The sequence below is a fragment of the Cyprinus carpio genome, chromosome B4, assembly GCF_018340385.1.
Source record: "Cyprinus carpio isolate SPL01 chromosome B4, ASM1834038v1, whole genome shotgun sequence".
In the NCBI taxonomy this organism is placed as follows: Eukaryota; Metazoa; Chordata; class Actinopteri; order Cypriniformes; family Cyprinidae; genus Cyprinus; species Cyprinus carpio.
This window is the reverse complement of record NC_056600.1, coordinates 11,168,819-11,176,863: the sequence shown is the minus strand read 5'-3', so window position 1 is coordinate 11,176,863 and position 8,045 is coordinate 11,168,819.

Sequence of the window (8,045 nt, the reverse complement as noted above, 5' to 3'; positions counted from 1 at the left end):
TTCGCCGACAACTGAATAATGAGCACTGCGATCAGATTATACTTCTGTCAGACGTTTTGAGTCCTGCAGTGTGGTTTCTCCTACTATGACTGTCAAATCAAAAAATCATTACGAGCACAGAACCTGATGATGCAATTATTGCAACATCAGCAAACTACGACTTGTTCCAAACACATCGTCTTAATTTTTGTTCCATTTTTCTTTTCCATGATCAAAATTAATGCTATTTTTGCTTGCAATTCCACATATGAATGCGGCTTACAATCACCAAACATGTCATGAATTGACGAGGTAAAACTCTAGGCTGAGTCTTCTTGCGTGTGTCCATTTTTAACTAAGTCTTGACTGTTATAGTCTGATGAAAACTAAAATCCAACAGTGTGATATGGCTTATAGCTGGGATCATGTTCATACATTCTGACAAGCAGCAATCGTATGTCCTCTTTTTCTTATCTAAATGTCTAAATTGCACAAAATATCTGGGTTTTGGCTTTGTTTTACAAAAGAAGTGCTTTCTACAGCCCTTATAATCTATATGTACACATATTTGACCATTCTCTGAAAATCCCATTTGTCGATTATATACAATGAGTGCATGCTATTTGTCAAACCTCTTTTCAGCCTTTCATCAAGTATTAAGACAATGGGAAAATAAAGCCAAAACTTGGGCATTTAGGCAATTTAGAAATCCTGGCCAGGACATGCCCGGGAAAAAGAGAACAATTGTTAAGGACTAGTATAAATAATACAGTTTGCTTTACATATACATTTAAAGCTGTCATGTTTTTATTTTTTTATTTTTTTTATTTTACTTAAAATATAACTAATTACACTCCCTTAAATTCAAAGTTGGTTCGCAATTCTGCATTTTTGCAATTCATCCAAATTAATTGTAATTTAAAAGGCATTCTTAATTCAATACCGACTTTTTAGTTTGCGACTTGACCTTCTGTCCTTCTGGACTGCCTTTTAACTTACATCTTATGGACCCTGCTTTATGTTTAATTAAAATAAAAGGTTTTCTGAGACATATATGCACTGATCCCATCTTCACACCCAACACAAGTTACTCAAGAGCACTCAAGTTAACACAAATGTCTGGAGCCAAAGTAATGTGGCGCCAAAGTATTTCCAATACACTGGATACAACTGCAACAAGTCTCATTTGTAGACTCTCTTGCATCGACTGGTTTTGGTTATGATTCCAATCACAAACACAACTTTTATTGAGCTTAATTAGCTGAATCAATATCTCCATGTAGGACTGTTTGTCTTGCTGTCAGGTAATCTGATTAGTCTGCACGCAGAGTGACCGGGCGTTTACTTATACACTCATATCCTTTCCTCAAATGAATCTTTTATTGATCACAGAAGTGCATGTCTGACTCTTGCATTATACATCCTGCAGTTTGTGCAATTTTAGAGTGATTTAACACTGTATTTATCGTGGAATAAAGTGCCATATTTCAATTAAATTCCTTTTAGTTCAGAAGAGAAGCAATGGTATTAGTGTTCTTTTCTGAACTCAGTACTCTGCTAAAATGTTGATTGCATATCAAACGATAAGATAAAATAAATCAATAACCTGCCACAATGTGAAATATCAAACATCAGTCTTCTTTCTGCAATAAAGTCCAGCGATCACACTTCTGGTTCCTATAAAGTCTGAATCAGCCAGTTCAATCTTCTTGAGTGGATCTCTTCATTTATTTTCATTCGCTCTTCATTTTTTCATGGCTTCAAAGGGATTTCAAAAGGATCTCTATGAGAGGGGCGCCATCTGTGCTCCTCAGACGGAACAGGAGTAGGCTGTAAGAACTCACACCTCCATAAAGTTTTTCACGGAGAAAGAAAAAAGTGGAAGACCAGCCATATTCATGTTCATAAAATTAGTCTCACTTTCTGCACCAAAAACATTTGTGAGTGTTGGAGCTTGGGAAGAAAGGAAACTCCATATGGCTGATTGGCACATGCCATTTCATGCTTATTAAATCCAGCACTCAGAATATTGGTTAGCGAATCTGAACAATGTGCACCACTATAGTGAATGCAATTATTTAAAAAAAAAAAAAAAAAAAAAAACGAATGAATTCATTTTCTTTTTTAAATCAATATCAACATTTTAGGTTGAACTATGAATGCATGATATAGTATTTAAGCAATTATTATTATTTTTTTGGTTATTAGTTAGCATTAACAATGAGAAATTCATTTGTTATAATATTAAATCTTTGTTAACATTAGATAATAGAAATACAACTGTTCATTGTTAGCTTAGGTCCATTAATAAATAATAATGATAATAATATTAACAGACACAACTTTCATTGTAATAATCTATTTGTAAATGTTGAAATTAGCATTAACTAAGATTAATAAATGCATTTTTCATTGTTAGTGCATGTTAATGAGTGAACTAATGGTAACGAATTTAACTTTATGGCAAAGTGTTACTATCCTATCATATATTATCATATACTAGTTCATTTGAAACGGTTCAGCGGTGTAACAAATGAGTTTTTAAAAATGCAAATATTCCCTTTAATCTCTCAATATGAGCTCATAAAGCTGCATGCATACTAATTAGAATTAATTAGCAAAGTGATGTTTATATGGAAAACAGCCGTCACAGCGCTACCCAAATGCTTTCACTTGAAATTCCCGGATGCTTTTTTCATCAGATTTATGTTCATGCAAATTCATCAACAGGGTATGTATGGACCTATTAATCATAAGACTTTTTGAATGCATAAATGTAAATGGAGAAAAAAGATTAAGCATAGGCCACTTAGGCTCATTTAATCCAATTGAAACCCCAATTAGTCTAAAGAGATTGTGTTTGAAGGATACATAAGCAACAAAAAGAAACATGTTCTGTGTGGTGCCGTCCTTTGCTCGAATCTTAAGAGGGCATTTTGAAGGATTGGAGAGCTACAAAAGAGTTAAACAACAATGAGAGGATCTATGAGGCGTGCCAAGAAAACATCTCACCTGTGCTGGATCAATACAGCTGAACTGAACAGCTATTGAAGAGAAGAAAGCTTTTAGCTGAGCATTATATTTTGCCATAAAACATTACCATTTCCTTTCTGAATCAACATCCATCAAGCTGCCAAATTTCTGCAAAACATGACCTATTCAAAACAAAAGAACAATAATAATGCAGTAGAATTGATCCACAATACCCAACCCTTACTAGTTTCCATTAATGTCAGTGTGTTACTCCAGATTCTCACTCTGGATAATTGCTTGAAACTGTGTTTGAAACACAACAAAATCAGTACAAACAAATTGAACATTGCTTTCTTTTGAAAGGAATAAAAAGATGTGTGTGTGTGTGTGTGTGTGTGTGTGTGTGTGTGTGTGTGTGTGTGTGTGTGTGTGTGTGTGTGTGTCTGTGTGTGTGTTGGCATGTTGTCAGCTCCGCTAATTATAATTGTGCTTCTCCTCCTGTGTGCTCACGTTTTTGACTGCCAACACTTGCCTGTGCTAAAAACTGCACCTTAACAAACCAATGAGAGCTGAGGGGGCCAGAAGGGGGTTTGAAATGTGTAGCGCACCTGCTGAGATCTGAGCATGGAGGCTGAATGGATTTTCAGTGGGCCTTGCACAACATGCAATATTAGAAAATGAATGCCCTTCATCATGCATTACTGATTTTTTGCATAAAATGAAACTTTCCTTAACTTTGACACTGGACATCAGTTGCTGTCCTTTATGTTGCTAAAATCACCAACTCTGACTTCAAGGAACAGTTCACCCAAAATTGAAAACTTGCTGAAAATGTACTCACGGTCAGGCCATCCAAGATGTAGATGATTTTGTTTTTTCATCTGTACAGAAATTTAGCATTATATCACTTGTTCACCTATGGATCTTATGCAGTAAATGGGTGCCATCATATCAAAAAGCTGATAAAAACATCACAATAATCTACAAGTAATCCACACCAGTCCATCAATTAATGTCTTGTGAAGTGAAAAGCTACATGTTTGTCAGCTGTTTGGACTCTCATTCTGACGGCACCCATTCACTGCAGAGGATCCACAGGTGAGCAATTGATTTATTGTTAAATTTCTCCAAATATGTTCTAAAGAAGAAACACACTTACCCACATAGTCTGAGGGTGAGTACATTTTCAGCAAATTTTTATTTTTGGGTGAATAATTCCTTTCAGGTCATTTTATCTCGGCCTATGGTGCAGTCCCTTTACGTGACACAAAGTTACCAAACCTGCCAAGATCCACAGCTGTCCTTGTCTATTTTTCTCTGACTTCTGTCTATACAATTACCTCTCCTTGCCTGCAAATTATTCCTTTTGTTCTCAGTGTGTGCAAGTGTTGTTTTCCTGAATATAAAACATGAATCCGTAATGCCGTGTGGAGGATTAGAGTTGTTGCCGTGTTTGGAGGAGAACTGCCTTATTTTCAGGTTGGCTCCATCTCCATGCACAAACAGCTGCTTACTGTGGGATTAAGACCCATTGTTCAATGAATCTCAACATGGGCACTGATGTCTCACGGTATAAGCCTTTAATTATGCCAGACACTGTTTCAGACGTTCAAGACTTTGCCTCCAATATATTGTAGTTTCACAACACTCACAGTGAGATCTCTGAATGCACAAGAACAATTGAAAAATGGAACAGTTGTTTTGCGAATTAAAAGACATAACATTATTTTTATAATATTATTTTTGCTTTCACACATTGAAAAAAAATTGGCATATATTATTTTTTACAGTTCAGATGACCCGACCCCAAGAATAGCAAAAATTTGAAAATGTTAATTCACCTTTGACCCAATGTTTATTTATTATTTATAGTACTTTTGTTATTTTAATAATAATATTATTATTTTCTATTTCTATTAGCTTTATTTTTTATTTCAGTTTTAGTTTTAAGTGATCTTAATACTTTAAACTTCTTTTAATTCAAGTAGATTGTTTTTCAACTGCATTTCAATTATTTCATTTGAATAAATTGAATAGTTTTAGTTGACAATAATAGTAGTTCTCTGAACTGAATTTATCTATCTATCAGCTTTTCACCTGCATCTTATTTCTTACAAACTCAAGTTTGCAGTGTTGTGTCTGACAGCTCATTAAAAAAATGCCAGAAAGCAACAAAAGTCCACAGGGCAGTTTCAGTTTGTGTCCATCATCAAAGTCAGAAGATGGCTATATAGAAAAAACACACTACTGTTCACCACCCACCCTGTCAGCTCTCTATTCTTTTGTCTTTTCATCTGCCCTTGTTTTTGGATTCACCCCATTATTTCTGTCATGCTCTCTCATGTCTCTGCTTTCCCAATGGGCTTAGAGAGCTCTGAGAGCTGGAGCTTCAAAAAGCATGCAAAGGATTTTACGAAAGGGAAAAAAATCAAATACTGCTGAGTTCAGCTCAAGTACACCAAAAACTCAAAAGGAATGTGACATGCTACACCCCAGAAATGAAAAGTCATTACACGCTATCAGGAGAGATGTTTTGTCAGGAGAGTTATACTGTGTATTCACTCTGTCTAGACTCATAAAGTCATGTTCTGATTGTTATTATTTACTCATGTTGTTCCCAACCTGGAGTAATTTTTCAATGGATTTTTTTATTTTTTATTTTATTATTATTATATTTTTTATATATAAACAATGTTTATAGGTATAGTGAAATACTTGAATGTGAAAGATAATTTTTTGTATTTTTGTATCTATTTATGTATTTCTTTTTTTTTGTCACTCTTGGATTCTGTCTCTATATATATATATATATATATATATATATATATATATTCAGTGTATAGTGAATGGTTTGTCAGTGGATGGATGGATGAATGAAGATTGTCAGATGGATTGATGGATGATTAATAAAGAATGGCAGATAGATAGATAGATAGATAGATAGATAGATAGATAGATAGATAGATAGATAGATAGAGTTGGTTGGATGGATGGATGGATGGATGGATGGATGGATGGGTGTGTGGATGGATGGATGGATGGGTGGATGAATGAAGATAGTTGAACTGATGGATAGAAATGGATTGTCAGAACAATGGATGAATGGACTGATGGATGGACTGATGGATGGATGGATGGATGGATGGATAAAGATTGTCGAATGATGGTTAGATATGGATGATCAGATAGATGGATTAATGGATGGATGGATAGATAAAGATAGTCAAATGTATGGACAGATATAGATGGTCAGATTAATGGTTGGATAAAGATTCTTAGTTCATTAGTTAGTTGAATGGGTGGATAGATAAAGATTGTTAGTTGGCTGAACAGACAGACGGATGGATGGATTGATAAATATAGTCAATTGGATGGATAGATATGGACTGTTGGATGGATGGATGGATGGATGATGGATGGACTGATGAATAGATAAAAATGTGTGGTTGGTTAGTTGGATGGATGGATAGATAAAGATTGTTAGTTGGATGAACAGACAGATGGATGGATAGATAAATATAGTCAATTGGATGGATAGAAATGGATTGTTGGATGGATTAATGGATGATGGATGGACTGATGACTAGATAAAAATAGGTGGTTGGTTAGTTGGATGGATGGATAGATAAAGGTTGTTAGTTGGATGGATGGATAGATAAAGATTGTTAGTTGGATGGATGGATAGATAGATAAAGATTGTTAGTTGGTTGGTTGGATGGATGGATGGATTTTTTCAGCAATTAACAAGAAAAGTGAGACTAAAAATGGACAAATGGAAATGTCAGGGTTATCGACCCCTATTTTAACGGTGTTACAAAAAAGAAAGCAACACTGGTTTTGAATGATGCGAGGGTGAGTGTAAATGATGACAGAAATTTATTTTTTTGGGGTGCACTATTACTTTAAAGAAGATAAAGCTCTTCTTCTAGGTGAAGTGTGAACATCACATGGATTGACAGCAGTGCTCTCCATTATTCTTTGTAGTAAAGTAGGGAGAGCAAGAGAGAGAGAGACGGCGAGGGGGAAAAGGCACTTGCTTTGATATCCCTTCTCTCGTTTCACAAGTCTGCGCTCTGTCAGTCATAATGGGCATTTATGAATAAATAAATGTGAAAGAGAACCTTAACGAGGTAAACGACTGGCACACATACATAATGCAGCATCTTTTCGCAATATTCAGTCTGATAGAATATCCTTCCAGCAGGGCCATAATGCAAGACAGGATCAATTTCTGTAGCTGGTAATTAGGTAAAGTTCATAAACCTGAGAGTTCAGCTTAGGCTGAAGACTGAAAACATGAAGGATGGAAATAATCAAAAGATTGAACAGCTGAAAATTGAGAGGATTTGTGATGAGAAGATGGAATCCCCAAAACTCCACATGCTGAAATATTCAAGAACGTATTCTGAGCTCCTGTGGCATGCATTTTGTTGGCAATCCTTCTGACTTACCAGTAACACAAAAGAGCTTTCTATCAGCTGATTACACAGATGATTATGGATGCATTCTTACAATTACAATATTGCCATTCCTTATAAAATTACTAGCTAACTAGTAAATAACTGGTTTATTTACTTGCTAAAGTCAATTTTAATGCATAGATAGGTGCCCAATATTTTGGACCCTGACAGTACAATAGGGACGTGTTCAAAAGGGTCTCAATGAAATCAGTGTTCAAGTGACTCATCGCAGCTGAGGTTTACGACACCCGTGCATGAGACCTAAGTTAGTGTTATCACTTTGAAACAGAGGCAGACAGGTCTTTACATGCAGCACACATTCATAGCAAAGATGAAAAACATTAGACTTCAAAAAGCCTCCAACCTCCCTCACACACAAACCATCCTAACAACCTCAGGCAGCTTTCATCCATTCAGAACAATCTGTGTAAAAATAATCTGCACCTATTACCATCTAATATCAAATGTTCTTTTTATGTTCATTTAGGATGTTAGATTTTTAGGTTTAACTGTATTTGTGTCAAACTGCCATATTAATTGTTATTTTCTCTGGTTTTAAGTACCCTTTCAGTAAATGACAAATTTACTTGTGCAAACAAAATTGCATCAGATAAACTTGTTTTCAGAGAATAT